This window comes from Callithrix jacchus, chromosome 2 (genome assembly GCF_049354715.1).
Source record: "Callithrix jacchus isolate 240 chromosome 2, calJac240_pri, whole genome shotgun sequence".
NCBI lineage: Eukaryota > Metazoa > Chordata > Mammalia > Primates > Cebidae > Callithrix > Callithrix jacchus.
Window position 1 is genome coordinate 148,223,937 of NC_133503.1, and position 18,564 is coordinate 148,242,500.

Below are 18,564 nucleotides of genomic sequence, written 5' to 3' on the forward strand. Positions count from 1 at the left end.
TAAACACTTCTGTTCTGAGGTGACTGAGGTACGGCTCTGTTCTTTGACATGGCAGAAGCCCTCATCATATTGTCTTTAGCCAAAGAGACAGCTGAAGGCTCAGAACGCCTTGAGCGCAGGTTGGCTCCTTGTGGCTGTTGTTCTGTGAGCCGCACCTTTGATTTGTGAATCAAGTAGCTCCAATTATTGAGTGCCTCCTCTATTCCAGAGACTGAACAGTAGGCCCCTTTTATACTCTAGATTCTTCAGTCCTCACAAAAACAAAGCAGGGTAGATATTATTAGTTCCATTCTACAGATGAGGACATAGATTATCAAAATGGTTTAGAAAAACCCTTTGGCTGGAACTCTCATATATTATCAGTGAGAGTGTAAGATGGTACAGCCAGCTTGGAAAATGGTCTGATGGCTCCTTAAAGCATTCAACATGGAGGTTTAACCCAGCGATTTCACTCCTAGGTATATACCCAAGAGAATCTAAAACATATGTCCACAAAACTTGTACATGAATGTTCACAGAAACATTTTTCATCATAGCCCAAAGTGGACAATCCCAGTGTCCACCAACTGACGAATAGATTTTAAAAATTGTGGTATATCCACACAATGGAATATTACTTAGAAATAAAATGGAATAAAATACTAATACATGCTACAACATGGGTGAACTTTGAAAACATATTGCTAAGTGAAAGAAGGCAGTACAAAAGACTACATCTGATTCCATTGACATGAAATGTCCAGAATAAGCAAATCTGTAGAGACAGAAGGTGGACCAGTGGTTACCTAGGGCAGAGGATGGGGAGAAACGGAGAGTGACAGTTAATGATTGTAAGATTTCTTTTTGGAGTGAGGAAGATGTTCTGAAATAAGACTATGGTGACAGTTGCACAACTCTACAAAACATATTTAAAACCATTGAACTGTATACTCTAAATGGACCAATGTTATGATCTATAGATTATTTCTGAATAAAACTGTTTTTAAAAACTAACATGGCTGGCTGAACCCTGATGGATACTTGTGTCTACAAAGAAACCTTTGAATTGAATGGTTAGAGATGATTTTCCAAGAAGAGCACAACTGAGGTTATCTGAGCCACAGGTAGATCTGGACTTGTGTGACCTTGAATAAGTTACTTAGTTCTTCTCTGCCAATTTCCAAGACTCTTATGAAGATGACATGGGATAACTTCTGCCACAAGCTCCTGTATAAGCTTGTGATTGAGTATATTAGAATCCTCCTGTTTCCTAAAAGGGCAACTCAAAAGAACATGCCAGGGTCTTGTGCCTGAAGAGGGATGAGGCCATGAATCAGGGGAACATGAGAAGAATTTAGGAATAGGAATAAAGCTGAAGTCCATCGTAACTCCCAGGGTCCAATGTGAGGACTCAGGCTCAGTAACAATTCTAAAATTCAAGTCTTGGTTATAACAACCAGGCAGTGATACTGACCCTTACACTGGTAGAACCGTAGATATTTATTATAAACCTCTTTTTTCCGGTTATGACTGGCTCTGCAATCTATGAGAGGCTTGAGGAGGCAGTGGAGGCTACAGCACAGGACATCAAAAACAGAGCTAGAAGGTAGGACACTTTCAAACAAGCAGCAAGAGACATGGGTAATCCCATTCCTTTAAAGATTTTCCACATCCCACATGGCCATTTGAATCTATAAAGACTTAGTTTCACTGTTGTGAAATGGTAAAATAAATAAATAAACTCCATAGAGATGGGAGAAAGAAGGTAGCCCTACCTAAATTACCTTAGCTTCAACCTTTTCATTAACCTCATTTACTCCCAAAGATTCCCATTCCAAATCAGAATTCCAGGCCAAAGGTCCCAGAACACTCCTGGCTCCTCAGATCTCAGAGGGCAAAAGAGGAAGCAGTGCACCACCACATCCAGTCCACAGGCTCTGCGAATCCTTCTGTCTCCTATTGCTTCTTCAGCATTTGCCTGGTTTTGAAAAGAGGCAGGGAAAGAAGAGGAAAAAATTATACAGGTATACAGTAAAAACCTCAGCTCCTGATTTTCAATTCAGTCAGCCCACTTAAGATTCAAGAATAGTACTATGCTTAGTGATGTAGGTGCTAGAAATATCGATAATTTTAAGAAGTACCTCACAGGATTACTGTGGAGACAGAATAAGATGCTGACCCAGTTGAAAAAACTGTGGATTTGGAGTCAGGTAGAAATAGGCCTGTGTCTGTCTGAAAGTTGTTTAAATCCCAAACACCAACCTTAAAAGGCTGTTGTGAAACATCACCTATGCTCTTCCTAGTGCAGCGTTTGGCATCAGTAGGCCCCAGTGAAAGGGAGGAAAAGTGATGCACTTTGCACAGTGCTTGGCACACTGCAGATCCCAGGGATGGTGGAGGTCAGACAGCAAGGGCATAAGTGAGGAAAGAACCAGAAGACCCCAGTGTGGAAGACACCAGAGGAGACCTGCTGGACAGGTAGTTGGCTCAGTCTGGTAACCTCATGCCAAGGACAATTTTTGGTTTCAGACTTCAAGAATGAGGCTTCCAGTGGGGAAAACGCTTTTCCTGGGTGCCTGTAGGAGGAAGCCAAGTGCTCCATCAGAGGAACTGGGCAACCTAGCAGGAGAAGGGAGTCTGAGGTCAGAGAGGAGGGCACTTCTTGCCAGAAGCATTCACAAACATGAGAGGAGACTAAGCATCCACAGTGATCAGCAGCATTTGACCTCACTTGGTGGCAGCTGCTCCATCCAGCCCATTTGCAAAGTCCACAATTTTGCAAGACCCATAGAAGTGCAGTGGTTTGGAACAATCCACCCCCCAACTCTTCTGTGTCAGTCTGAGGCTTCTATTGAGCTCTTAGATTCCATAATAAAGAAAGAGGGCACTGCTCACATCACCAGTCTTTTGTGCATACAGTTCCTGCCTCAGTGGGTTGCAAGTTTTCTGCAGAGAAAAAAGACAGCCACTTTTATTAAACCTCTCTGTGGTCCTCAACTTTTCCCCCAACCTTCTTGATGACAAGCTTCCTTTCCCGAGTCATGCACATTCATCTCACAGGCCAGAGAGGAGAGGTTTTCACATCAAGGCAAAAGGTACCTAGTAAGGAAGAGGTGGTGAGCTGGGGTAGAGATGAGAACTAGAGAGGGTATCTTCTAACAAAAGGTGATTCTCACCAAGGCCTTAAAGGTCCTATGTTAAGAAAAAAATGGTGTGTGTTTCTTCAGGCAGGTGCAAGATGATAATCTGGAGACAAGCAGAGGGAGCTCAGAGTCAAGTTAATAAGCCAGAAAAGGCAGGAAATAGTGACCCAGAAAAATCGTTAAAGGAAAAAGTTTTGTAAACCTGAGGCTCTTAAAGATATATCAAAGCCTGGGTTAAAAATAATTTATTAATTAGTTCATATAAGCTCATGGTATAAAATTCTAAAGATAAAAGTGAAAAATTATGTCTCCCTTCTACCCCTGTGTCTTAACCAAGCAGATCATCTCCCTAAAGAAACAATTCCTTGTCATTTCATGTCATTATTAACAATTTCTTGTATATTCTTTGGGAGATATGCTATAAATCTATAAGCATATGTCTATCATTGTCCCCACTACATAAATGGAAGTATACTGGGCACATTGTTCTGATTGCTTTTTCTCCACTTAATATATCTTGGAAACTATTCAATACCTCTGTCTAATTATTTACAATTAAATATACTTACACTATTGTCATTTACCTGCTTTATAAATATCATTTGACCTCCAGCTCTAAAATACTTGGAAATCGGTGTGTTTGCCTTTCTTAAACCTGAAAGATATTGCTCAAGAATATTTACGAAATAAATGAAGACTTGAATTTATACTATGAAGGCACGCCATGTTTCAAGAAAAATGGGCACGTTAAGAATCAAATCATAATAAAGTAACAAAAATTCAAAGGTAAATAATTTTATGAGCATCTTAACAACAATGAAACATTGTAAAGGTTTTAACCACCATGTTACATCGCCAAAGCTTCCACAGTGGTGATGGAATGAGGTTGCCAACCTTAGCCAACTACCTGTCCAACAGGTCCTCTCTGGTTTCTTTCACACTGGGTCTTCTGGTCCTCTCCTCACTCACACCCTTGCTATCTGGGATCTACACATCATGGTGAAATGTATAATTTCTCACACTGTGGTGAAATTTATAATTTCTATATTGAAATAATATATGACACTTACATCCTATATTACAACCATAATTTCCACAGGTGTTTTAATTCTTAGTCCTACAGTCGAATAGGTTTGATGCTCACCACCATTCCTTTTGCCAAAGATTCTCCTCTGCTCTCTTAGTTAACCAAAATTTGCCTTTCTGTAGTTTCTTCAAAATGTGGTTGACAGTTGCTAGTCTTGCACATTTGAAAATGCTTGTTTCCTCTTCTACATGTGACCAATATGTTTACTGGGTATAAAATTCTTAGAATCCTCATATTTTCATTACATGATTTAGAAAAGTGTTGATTATTGCTAGGGAGACATTTAATATCAACCTGATATTTTTCCCTGTACACACAACTTTTCCTCTTTGTTAAGATGCTCATAAGATTATTTATCTTTGAATTTTTGTTACTTTATCATGATTTGATTCTTAGTATGCCCATTTTTCTTAGGACATGGCATGCCTTCACAGGATAAATTCAAGCCTTCATTTATTTTCATTTATTTCTATAAATATTTTGAGCAATATCTTTCAGTATTCTCTTTTAGTTGCTTCATTCTTTTCTACAGGGATTCTATTTATGGATCTCATTGAACTGACATCCCTATCTATTATTTTCACATTTCTGGTCAAACTCTTCTTCATTGCCAACTCATTTCACTTGCTTTTCAGACCTTTCCTTCACGTCCTTCTTGTATTTTTATCAGTGTTTATTCCCTTGTGTGCTTATTTCCATGTGGGCTTCATTTCTCCGTCCCCTCCTACCTGGCTCTCCCAGCTTTTTGGCAACGTAACATGGCAGTTAAAAGTGAAAGCTCCGAAGTCCGGGTTACCAGAATGCAACCCTGGTCATTATTTGATTTTTGATACTTCATCTTTAAAATGAGGGCATCTACCAAATAGGGCTGTTGTAAGGATTGATGAGTTAATACATATTAAGAAGTAATGTATTTGCATTACTTTTAATGGCTAAAACAGCAGTTACTTTTGCACCAACCTAATAAACACACTGAACCATAATGGACACAATTTAAGTTCTGTTTGTGAATTAATAAAAGATTAATAATAATAATGGCTGAGTTTTTTTTCCCTGAGCTTTTGTATCTCTGCTTTGAGCTCCTAGATTAATGTGTAACATTAAAAAATTCATTCATTTTTAAAAATAGTGTCATGATTTTTATCTGCTTGGCAGCCACATTTTTCTAATGCCTGTTTTTTTTTAATCATTTGTTTTTGTTTGTTTGTTTTTGTGACATGTTTGTATTGATCCCATGCTGATGATTTTTTAAATATTACTTATCTTGCAATGAGGTTAGTTTAACCTGGACAAAGCTTTTGCAATCGATTCTTATGGGACAGGCCAGCCTGGATATCAGACCAGCGGAAATTCTCTCTGGGATCAGAATTGTGTATGTGAGTGAGTTATTTTTTCCTTCACAGAAATCAACACTTACAAGGATGTGTATCATTTCGAGTCTTTCTTTCCCATCCTGTTCAACACACTATTGCCTTTAAAGATGATTCACATATGCTCCTCATTTGGCCTCATATCTCTGCCACTTGCTGGTATCAAGCAGGAGCCAGAGAAGATCCTACCACCCACTGATGTATTCCATTGCCACAGATCCAGACAAAGAGGGGTAGCTGTACCCTCTGGAATGTGGAATATGATGATGGAATGTGAGTTTCTGTTTCTTGATTTCCTTCTTCACTTCTTGTAGGGTTGTGGCATTCATGACTTGCAAAAGAAGAAAGAAGGCCCTAGAAACGTCTTTGTCTTCAATAGCATTTATGAGGTCAGACCCCATCACATATCCATGTCGAAAGAGGGAAACCTCAGAGGACTAAGAAGTGATTGAAAAGCCTATGACGTTGATAAAACCAAGCGCCCACTTCACCATGGTTTTACATAATCATTCAGAATTCCAGATTCTGCTTTGGGTAGAATAACCATTTCTATGATATCATAAAATGTCTTTGTAAGGCTTAGATGCTTCACAATCATTACAATCTCTGCCACAGCTTTTATTTATTTATATTTAGAGACTGGATCTCTCTGTTGCCCAGGCTGGAATGCAGTGGCACGCACATAGCTCACTGCCGCCGTGAACTCCTGGGCTCTAATAATCCTCTCGCTTCAGCCTCCCAAGTAGCCAGGACAGGGTGTCACTATGTTGCCCAAGCCTGTCTTGAACTCCTGGCTTCATGGGATCCTTTCACCTCAGTCTCCCAAAATCCTGGGATTATAGCCATAAACTATAACACCTGGTTGTTATAGCTTTAATTGGAGAATGAAGATGAGACAGATGCTTTGTTTCAGTAACTTATTGTTGAATGGTTATATTTACTTCCTGACCAGGAGAGATAGAGCCTTTCTTCTCCTGAAGTTACCAGAACCAGAAGCACCACTAACTGGCTGATCCTGAAAGGCAGTTATTTAAAGTGTCTCCTTAATTAAAAAAAAAAAAAAAAAAAAGTACCAGCATCTGAGGGCTTGTTGGTTTCTTTACTACATTCTAGCAGTAATATGGTTTGGCTATGTGTCCCCACCCAATCTCATCTCAAATCATAATCCCCATGTGTCAAAGGAAGGACCTGGTGGGAGAAGATTGAATCATGGGAGTGGTTTCCCCCAGGCTGTTCTCCTGATAGTGAGTTGGTTTAAAAGTCTATGGCAGTTCCCTACTTGCTCTCTCTCTCTGTCTCCTGCCACCATGTAGGAAGGTGCTTGCTTCTCCTTCACCTTCTGCCATGATCGTAAGTTTCCTGAGGCCTCCCCAGCCATACAGAACTGTGAGTCAATTAAACTTTTGTTTACCCAGTCTCATGTAGTTCTTTATGGCATCATGAAAATGGACTAATATAGAAAATTGGTACCAGGATAGTGGGGTACCGCTACAAAGATAAACTGAAAATGTGGAAGTGACTTTGGAATGACAGAGGTTGGAACAGTTTGAAGGGCTCAGAAGAAGACAGGAAGATGTAGGAAAGCCTGGAACTTCCTAGATACTTGTAGAATCGTTTTGACCAAAATGCTGTTAGTGACAATGAATTCTAGGCTGAGGTGGTCTCAGATGGAGATGAGAAACTTACTGGGAACTGGAGCAAAGGCCACTCTTGCTATGCTTTAGTAAAGAGACTGGTGGCATTTTGCCCCTGCAGTAGAGATCTGTGGAACTTTGAACTAGAGAGAGATGACTTAGGGTATCTGGTAGAAAAATTATCTAAGCAGCAAAGCATTCAAGATGTGACCTGGCTTTTTCTAAAAGCATACAGTCATATATGTTCACAAAGATAATCTGAAATTAGAACTTATGTTTAAAAGGGAAGCAGAACATAAAAGTTTGGAAAATTTTCAGCCTGACCATGTGGTAGAAAAGAGAAATCATTTTTGGGGGGAGAAATTCAAGCCAGCTGCAGAAATTTGCATAACTAACAAGGAGCCAAATGCTAGTAGCTGAAATAATGGGGAAAATATCTCCAGGGCATTCCAAAGATCTTCATGAAAGCACCCCTCATCACAGACCTGGAGACCTAGGAGGGAAAAATGGTTTTGTGGGCAAAGCCCAGGGCTCTGCTGCTCTGTGCAGCCTTTGGGCTTGGTGCCCTGCATCCCATCTGCCCCAGCTCTGGCTGTGGCTGAAAGATGCCAAGGTACAGCTCAGGCTGTTGCCTCAGAGGGTGCAAGCTCCAAGCCTTAGTGGTCTCCACATGGGCCTGTGGGTAGACAGAGGTCAAAAGTTGAGGCTTGTCAGCCTCTGCCTAGACTGCAGAGGATATATGGAAAAGGAAGAAGTCTGCTTCAGGGGTGCAGCCCTCATGCAGAACCTCTACTAGGGCAATGCAGAGGGAAAATGTAGGGTTGGAATCCCCACATAGAGTCCCCACTGGGACAATGCCTAGTGGAACTGTGAGAAGAGGGCCACTGTCCTCCAGACCCCAGAATGGTAGATCCACCACCTTGCACTGTGCACCTGGAAAAGCTGCAGGCATGCAACACCAGCCTGTTAAAGCACCTTGGGGGCTGTACCCTGCAGAGCCACAGGGGTGGAAATGCCCAAGGCCTTGGGAGCCTACCCCTTGCATCAGCATGCTCTGGATGTAAGACATGGAGTCAAATATTATTTTGGAGCTTTAAGATTTAATTGCTGCCCTGATGGGTTTCAGACTTGCATGGGCCTGCAGCCCCATTGTTTTGGCCACTTGTCCCTTGCTATTCTCCCCCATGCTGGTCTCATGATAGTGAGTGAGTTCTCACGAGATCTGATGATTTAAAAGTCTGTGGCGGTTTCTCCATTGCTCTTTCTCTCTCCTGCTGCCTTGTAAGGAGGTGTTTGCTTCTCCTTCACTTTCTGCCTTAATTGTAAATTTCCTGAGACCTCCCCACCAATGTGGAACTGTGAGTCAATTAAACCTATTTTGTTTGTAAATTAGATAGCTTTTATTTTTTTATTTTGAAACAGTCTCACTCTGATCTTGGCTCAGTGCAACCTCCATCTCCTGAGTTCAAGTGATTCTTGTGCCTCAGCCACCCAAGCAGCTGGAATTACAGGCATATGCCAGCAGGCCTCCCTAATTTTTGTATTTTTATTACAGACATATTGTCCAGGCTGGTCTTGAACTCCTAGCCTCAAGTGATCTGCCCACCTCAGCCTCCCAAAGTTCTGGGATTACAGGTGTGAGCCACTGTGCCCGGCCCTCTGTTAGTTCTTTAAAGCAGTGTCAAAAGAGACAAATACAAGCAGGTCAGTCAGAAATTTCTGAGTCACCAAGTCAGGGAAGCAAAAGATAATTTGTCACCTGATATGAGAACATCGACTGGAAATCCCTTGCAAATATAGATGGTCCCCAATTTAAAATGATTCAACTTAAAATTTTTCAACTTTGTAATGGTTTGAAAGCAATACACATTCAGTAGAAATGATACTTCAAGTACCTATACAAGCATTCTATTTTTCACTTTCAGTACAATATTCAATAAACTGTGTGAGATATGCAACATTTTACTATAAAATGGGCTTTGTGTTAGATGTTTTTGTCCAACTGCTGGCTAATGTAAGTGTTCTGAGCATGTTTCAGGTAGGCTAGACTAAGCTATAATGTTCAGGGGGTTAGGTATAATAAATATATTTTCACAAAAATCTTTGACATAATACTAGCAAACTGAATTTTGCTAGTAAAAATTATCAAGCATAATTTATACCAGGCATGCAAGGATGGCTCAACATAAACAAATCAATAAATATGATACATCACATCAACAGTATGAGGGACAAAAACCATATGATCATCTTAATAGATACAGAAAAAGCGTTTGATAAAATTTATCATCCTTTCATGATAAAAGCTCTCAACAAAATAGGCAGTATATGACAAACTCACAGTTAACTTCATATTTGATGGGTAAGAGTTGAAAGCCTTTCCTACAAGAATTTGAAGACAAGGATGCCCACTTTCACCACTCCTATTCAACGTAGTACTAGAAGTCCTACCCAGAACGATCAAGCAAAAGAAATAAAAGGAAACCAAATTGGAAGAAAAAAAAAGTCAAATTATTCCTGTTTGCTGATGATATGATCTTCTATGTAGAAAAACCTAAAGACTCCACTAAAATTTCTTAGATTTGAAAAATGAATTCAGTCAAGTTTCAGGATACAATATCAATGTAAAAAATCAGTAGTGTTTCTATACTACCACAATTATCTAGATGAAAAAGAAATCAAGAAGGCATTCCCACTTATAATAGTTTAAAAAACATAAAATAAAATAGGAATAAATCTAATGGGAAGTAAAAGATCTCTACAAGGAAAACTACAAGTGAAAGAGCTCTACAAGGAAAACTGACGAGAGAAAATGAAGATATCACAAACAAGTGGAAAAACATTTTGTGTTCATGAATTTGAAGAACTTATATTGTTAAAATGATCACATCTCCCAAAGCAATCTATATATTCAATACAATCTATCAAAATGGCAGCATCATTCTTCACAAAATTAAAAGAAAAATCTTAAAATTCATATGGAACTTAAAAAGGGCCCAAATAGCCAAAGCAATCCTGAGCAGAAAGAACAAAGCTGGAGGCACCATGTTATCTGACTTCAAATTATACTACGCCCTCTTCAACAAGTGGTGCTGGGACAATTGCATAGCTACATACAGAAGTAAACTGATCATCTATCTCTCACCACATATAAAAATCAACTCAAAATGGATTAAAGACTTAAGTACAATACCCAAAACTATAAAAACACTGAAGAAAACCTACAAAAAACTTTCCTGCACACTGGTCTAGGCAAAGAATTTATGACTAAGACCTCAAAAGCACAGACGACAAAAACGAAGTCAAATAAATGAAATTATATTAAACTAAAAAGCTTCTGTACGGCAAAGAAACAATCAACAGGATGAAAAGACAAACTGCTGAAGGGGAGAAAATATTTGCAAACTATGTATTCAAAAGGGAACTAATATCTAGAATAAACAAGAAACTCAAGCAACTCGACAGGAAAAACAAGTCAAATAATCCCGTTAAAAAGTGGGCAAAGAATTTCTACGCTCACCAGAAGACGGAGGTCCTCTTTCCTTGCCTAACGCAGCCATGGCTCGTGGTCCCAAGAAGCATCTGAAGCGGGTGGCAGCTCCAAAGCATTGGATGCTGGATAAATTGACCGGTGTGTTTGCTCCTCGTCCATCCACCGGTCCTCACAAGTTGAGAGAGTGTCTCCCCCTCATCATTTTTCTAAGGAACAGACTTAAGTATGCCCTGACAGGAGATGAAGTAAAGAAGATTTGCATGCAGCGGTTCATTAAGACTGATGGCAAAGTCTGAACTGATATAACCTACCCTGCTGGTTTCATGGATGTCATCAGCATTGACAAGACGGGAGAGAATTTCTGTCTGATCTATGACACCAAGAGTCGCTTTGCTGTACATCGTATTACACCTGAGGAGGCCAAGTACAAATTGCGCAAAGTACGAAACATCTTTGTGGGCACAAAAGGAATCCCTCATCTGGTGACTCATGATGCTCGCACCATCCGCTACCCTGATTCCCCCATCAAGGTGAATGATACCATTCAGATTGATTTGGAGACTGGCAAGATTACTGATTTCATCAAGTTTGACACTGGTAACCTGTGTATGGTGACTGGGGGTGCTAACCTGGGAAGAATTGGTGTGATTACCAACAGAGAGAGGCACCCTGGATCTTTCGATGTGGTTCATGTGAAAGATGCCAATGGCAACAGCTTTGCCACTCAACTTTCCAATATTTTTGTTATTGGCAAGGGCAACAAACCATGGATTTCTCTTCCCCGAGGAAAGGGTATCCGCCTCACCATTGCTGAAGAGAGAGACAAAAGACTGGCAGCCAAACAGAGCAGTGGGTGAAATGGTCCCTGGGTGATATGTTAGATGTTTATGCATAATTAAAAATCATATGGCATGATTAATAGTAAAAAAAAAAAAAGTGGGCAAAGGATATGAACAGACATCTCTCAAAAGAAGACATACCAATGTCCACTAGATATATGTGAAAAAATGCTCAACATCACTAATCATCAGAGAAACATGAATCAAAACCACAATGAGTTATCATCTTACTCCAGTCAGAATTGTTATTATTAAAATGACAATACAGAACAGATGTTGGTGAAGATGCAATGGGGAGCTCTTAACACTGTTGGTGAGAATGTAAACTAGTACAGCCACTATGGAAAATTGTATGAATATTTCTTTAAAAACCTCAAAGTAGAATTACCATTTGATCCAGCAATCCCACTACTGGGAATCTACCCAAAGGAAAAGAAATCAGTATATCAAAAGAATACCTGCACTCATATGCGTATTGCAGGGTTGTTTATAATAGTAAATATATGGAATCAACCTAACTGTTCATTAACAAAAGAATGGATGAAAAAAATATGGTACACGATGAAATACTATTCAGCCATAAAAAAAAAAAAAACAAAGAAATCATGTCATTTGCAGTGACAAAGCTGCAACTGGAAGGTAGTATCTTAAGTGAAATAGGCCAGGCACAAAAAGACAATGCATGTTCTTCTCACATATATGTGGGCACTAAAACATTTGATCACATGAAGATAGACAGTGGAAAGAGAGATAACAGAGACTGGGAAGGGTGAGTTAGGGGATGGGAGAGGAGAAGGGAGCAAAAAGTTACAAACTACAGTTAGAAGTAATACATTTAATATCTGATAGAAGAAAAGGATGATTATATTGAACAAAAATGTTTTGTACTCGGGTGAAAGACCTAAAATACCCTGACTTGAACCCTATACATTATATAAATGGAACACAATTTATCATGTACTCCATAAATTTGTACAAATACAAAAATAAAATGCATTTTTAAATTATGATATTTTCACCTTGCAAACGGTTTATCAGGATGGGACCCCATGATAGGTCTAGGAAGCCATCCTTCTAGGCCACTTTCTTACCTAGGTCCTGGTGAAGAGCAAGACTAAGTCCCACCAGAAAGGCCGCAGAAGGAACAAACCACTGCTCAAAGACATTGCCTTTATAAAGCATGTGGTAGAATTTTGGGGCTGTCAGACAAACTGCTTAGAGAAAGAGGCACTTGAGAAGGTCATTGAGATAGAGAGAAATGCACCACCCCCACTTAAATTTCACCTGAACCACTGGCAGGATATTTATGAAAACCCAGTGGGACCTGAAGGGTAAGAAGACCTTGAGTATGAATTCTCTGCCTTGCGGTTTAAGGAAATGTTTTTCACACATCATCATCGATTCTGAGTCCCCCAAATCTCCTAGAATGACATCAATCAAAGTTGATTTAGGGAATTTCATCCACAAATTAAAGGTACTGGTTCCCAATATGGAAACTCAGTGACTTTGTCTCGCAGCCAGTGTGGGACCTGAGGGTCTGGGGTATGATGTGTAAAGGACAAAAAAGCATTAGATCAGGCAAAATTCAATGGTTTAAAAGTGTATGCGACTGCAATTCCAGCTCTGAGAGCCATCTAAAACCATTTGGGCTGCTTACTTAACATGATTTTAGGAAGTCTCCTGTCTTACAAGGCTAGCATCTTCTCCAAAATATTCCCATTTGTTCTCTTTAGGTGCTATGTATATGGGCTAATGTATTGATTGCCATAGGAAACCACCCATCTAAAAGTTTGTTCCAAGAGCGCTCTTTCACAGAATGTTCTTTTAGTTTCTACCCATGGTTGTCACCAAGAGGAAGCTCTGTCAGTATCCAGCCTCTAGATATTTCCTCATTGTTATATGCAGCATCTCAGTACAGCAGCACTCCCTGCCCATGATGGCAAATGCTGTTTCTCTGCCTGGCAGGTGGGAATCACAAAGGGAGAAGTGCTCCTGTGAAGGGTTGCTGGCAGAGAAGCAGCAAGTTTTGATGTTGGGGGCTGGGATCCGGGCAAAGCCAGATTCCAGTCTCCAAGCCTACTTTTTCCAGTCCATCTTGTTGCATAATCAACTCTTTATGTAACACGTGGGAATATTGGATGTGAGGACAAAATAAAAATGAGCGTTAAAACTGGGCTTTCTTATACAGATTCCTACATTCCCTACTAAGGTCAAAAATTACTAAGTCTGGGGTTCCGTCCAGGAATCAGTGATATAGGTAGTCCATGAACCATGCTCTGACAAACACTCCTATACCAGATGATTCAAATACTAAGGAGGTTAAAATGTGTTTTGTTACCTGAGAAACTCCCCTTCCACTGCTACTAACCACTGGCTGGGATGCAGATGTGATGACAGCATCTGGGTTAATCAACTTGGGCCCAGAGATGGAAAATGTGGATATGTTCTGGACTGCCGATCTTGGCACTGTGAGGTGAGCTATTAAGCTTCTATTTGATTTCAAACACCTATATATAGACATACAAACACCTACATACAGACATACAGTTGGGTTTCCTTGACCCAGGTGAGAATAACCAATTGATCATATCATGTGGTTCTGTTGAGCAAAAATTCGGATAGTTGTTCAAGGGTTTCCAACCACTTATTGCTTCATAAATATTTTAATATTTATTTTGGCAATTTTTTTTTAGGGTCAGAGCTATGTCTTGTGTTTCTTAGAATCCTCCATGGTACTAAGAGCATAGTAAGTGCTCAGAAACACAGTAATTCCTCCACAAGAGGTGGTAGTGCACGATCACTTATGAGTGTGATTTGGAGCCAGTTTCTTGGGATTGAATCTGCCACTTGTTAGCTGTGTGGTTTTGGACAACGTGTCTCAGTTCCTTCATTGGTAAAATAAGGAAAATAAATACATGCTTCCTAGGGTGGCTGTGACGAGCAAATCAACTAATCCATATAAAATACATATGGCCTGGCACATAATAAGTGTAAAATGTGGTTGCTATAACTATTATGATGATGGTTATTATGGTGATGATCAAAACCGTATTACAGGTCCAGTATAATACTGGCAGTGGTGCCGAATGTCCTTTCAGGGTCTGTGGATGTGTGCCGTGCACTATTCTAAAACAGAAGCAGTGTTCAAATCATTCTGAAGGAGATTTCATCTCTTCCACCTTTTGTGTTACTTAAAGAAACTTATTTACAAGGCAGTAGCCCATTTAAAAACCATCCATGGAGGAAAAGCAAAATTCTTTTGTACATGCCTGTTTGAAGGAACTGCATCCTTCAAGTTAGAATTTACCAGTGGAGCCAATTTTTTTTTTCTGAATGTTAATACACATAGTGAAATGGGAAATTTCTTTCAAAAAATATTATTTTTTTTCTTCATGCTTCACCTTAAGTAGAAAGATGTTTTCAGTTTGGCTCTGAGTACAAAGAGAAGAGGAAAGACACTGTTTTCTTCCTTGCCTATTTTAGAACTGGGTTCCCTGTGCAGCACCAATTCACCCCATCAGAGCCCAGCCTTTTAGAGGGGGACGGAGTCACCAGACCTATGAACATAAATCGCCAAAACACACTTCAGGTTTTACAGTTTATGAAGATGCTTAGAAAGTAACACTTTTCATTTTGCTACTCTTTCAACCTTTCCGTGTGCTTGAAAACTTCAGAACAAAAAGTTGGGAAAAGAAAAATTAAAAATAGAGAGGAAGAGGGACTATTGATTCCTAACTTTTAAGCAACCAAGATTCTCCAAAATGCAAAAAACATGAAATTCTTGCCAAATGATAGCACACAGTATAAGAAGTTCAAAATATTTGCAAGGCAGTTATATCTGTAAGGCTGCCCATCAGTAGGCTATTATTGTTCCTGGCACAGAGGACACAAAATGATGATTGCACAGCTGAGAATAAATCTCTCTTCTCTGGAATCCCACATCTCAGTGAGGAGGGGCTCCCTGCTTGGCCATATCTATGCTCTCTGACTCTCCACTTTATGTCTGGGGCCACACCACAATGAAGTATTCTCTGGTATTTTCCAAACTAGAACTCAGAGGAGACGGTCCTTCTCTGATGGAGAAACTGTGAGATGGGATAATCAGAAGCTTGTTTTTATCTGTGGAGAAACTATTTTAAGAGAATAAAGTCAATGTGCAGAGAACAAAGATAAGAAGGGCTCCGTGGGCTGAGTGCTAGAATGAGCCTGCATTAAGAGGCAAGGAAGATCAGGAAGGACTAGTAAAGTTTTCCGTCGTAAGAATTCAATTGAGGAAACGAACGTTTTGGATCAAATTCTCTTCACTCACACCTTGTCTCATGGTTTTATATAAATTTTAAAACCAGACTCTCAATTGTTTATATCTAGCCCTGAGCTTTCTCCTGAACTAACTCCTATTTGACATCTCCATTTGGTTATCTTACAGGCATCTCAAATTTAAAATGTTCACTACCAAACTCCTGGTCTTCCTCCAAAAGGTTGCTCCCAGAATCTTCTCCATTCCAGTCAACGGCAAATTCTTCCTTCCAGGTGCTCAAGTTTAAATTCTGAAATGATTTTTGATGTGTCTCTTTATCACATGGTAACTCTCAAATCAGGAAATGGCTCAGCTTTCATAAGATACAGACTCTTGTCACCATCCTCATTGACCCCACTGGGCCCAAGCACCATCATTTTTTGCCTGGATTACTGTTAATAACCTGTCTCTCTGCTTCTCCCAGGATGTGCTAACCATGCAGCAGCCACAGAATGTCTTCTCATCTCACTTAAACGTCAGATAATGATTCCTCTCTCTACTTTGGATCCTTAAAAAAAACAGAACAGGCTGGGCATGGTGGTTCACACCTGTAATCCCAGCATTTTGGGAGATGGAGGCGGGCAGATTGCCTAAGGTCAGGAGTTTGAGACCAGCCTGGCCAATATGGTGAAATCCCATCTCTACTAAAAATACAAAAAAAAATGAGCTAGTTATGGTGGTGGTCACCTGAAATCCCGGCTACTCAGGAGACTGAGGAAGGAGAATTGCTTGAACCCCGGAGGCAGAGATTGCAGTCAGCCGAGATTGTGCCATTGCACTCTAACCTGGGCAACAAGAATGAAACTCTATCTCAAAAATCAAAACAAAAAAACCAGAGCAAAAAGCTTTACAGTGGCCAGGAGCTGCATCTTAACTTTCCTGCTCTTTAGCCCCACCTCCCGTCTCTCTCTCCGCCCACCTCACCACCTCCCACCCCATCCTGCCCCTTTGATGGCTGTTATGACTGGACTGGCACATTTCCACACTTCCCTCTCGGGGTCTCAGCACTTGCTGTTCCTTCCGCCTCAAACACACATCTGCCCAGGCACTCACAGAGCTAGCTCCCTCACTTCCCTCCGGCATCTGTGAGGGCTTCACATCAACAAGGTCTTCCAGGACCATTCCACCTAAAATTACCCCCACGCCTTTCTCTACAAGATCTATCACCAGTTAATACATTTTTATATGTCTCCCTCCCATTAGAATTTATGCTCCATGAGAACAGGCATTTTGTTTTGTCTTTTTTTTTTTTTTTTGAGACAAGAGTTTTGCTCTTGTTACCCAGGCTGGAGTGCAATCTCGGTGCGATCTCGGCTCACCGCAACCTCCGCCTCCTGGGTTCAGGCAATTCTCCTGCCTCAGCCTCCTGAGTAGCTGGGATTACAGGCACGTGCCACCATGCCCAGCTAATTTTTTGTATTTTTAGTAGAGACGGGGTTTCACCATGTTGACCAGGATGGTCTCGATCTCTTGACCTCGTGATCCACCCACCTCGGCCTGTTTTCATTGTCTTTTTAGCGCTAGAACCATGCCTATTGCAGGACAGGCTCGCAGAAAAATGTTCGCTGAAGAATCTAATACATTTCTTCTTTTGCTCAAGCTAGACTGAACTGGTCCACTTACCAACGGGTGTTAACAGTTCTTAATTTTACCTCAGTGGGAGAACAACACGCATTGGGACCTGTCGGGAGAAGGCGGGGGCGGGGAGAGGGAGAGCATCAGGATAAATAGCTAATGCATCTGGGCTTAACACCTAGATGACAGATTGATAGGTGCAGTAAACCACCATGGCACACATTTACCTATGTAACAAACCTGCAGATGTATCCTGGAACTTAAAATTAAATTAAATAAAAATTTTACCTTAGTCACATTTATTAAAATGTATCAGGTTACTTGGTGTTTCTTTCCCTACATTTTGCCATCTTCCCATTGACCATTTAATTCCTGAACCAGCTGCAATTAAACAACTTTTTCAGCAATTTAGAAAAAGTTCAGTTCTCCTTTGCTACTACATTGTACTACTATAATATTGTAACTACAGTGGCTTCAGTTAAATTTTTTTCAACTGACTTATTAATATTTGAAAGTCATGAAACATTCATTTTCTCCCTGAAAGTATAGCCCTATTCTCAAATGAAATCACAAATCAAGAGCCGAGAAATGCAGAATTCCAGTCCAGACCCCAATTAGGAACAAATTCTCTTGCCTTTGAATTATCCAAGCTTGTCACTTCTATTTCTCATTTCTGCTACTCCAATTTTAACAATCTCAGAAGTCTTTCTAGCACCAGCCCACTGGAAGGTAAGAAAACATGTATATATCAAATCAGTTTTGTCTACTTGACCACAGTCATAACAATGGAGTTGACGGCATGGTGGTTCAGAAACGTTGGCTAAAGAGGGGTGGACAAGTCATCCAAGTTCATCCGTATGTCATGCTTGGTCCTTATCTGTATTCTAAAAGCTGATAATAGTTGTAAGATCTCTCTGCAAAAATGGACAATTAACACAGAACATCTCAAAGTCTTAACTATTAGAAGTCACCTTTCTTCTCTCTTTGATGCCATCTCTCCTAACTCTATAGCAGTCTACTTCATTATGAAATGTCCCAGCATTTTAGTATACCCACATAAACTTTATTTGCCCTTAGACAGTGTCAACTTTCAAAAAAGTAAGAATAAGCTTACAAAAAAGAACCAACCCTCCTATCACTTTATGGT

General features: G+C 40.2%; 1 pseudogene; it reads left to right on the plus strand.

Annotated features, from left to right (window-relative positions):
- The first annotated feature begins 10,748 nt into the window (after positions 1–10,748).
- LOC100403634 (small ribosomal subunit protein eS4, X isoform-like) lies at positions 10,749–11,642 on the plus strand (annotated as a pseudogene).
- The last annotated feature ends 6,922 nt before the right edge of the window (positions 11,643–18,564 follow it).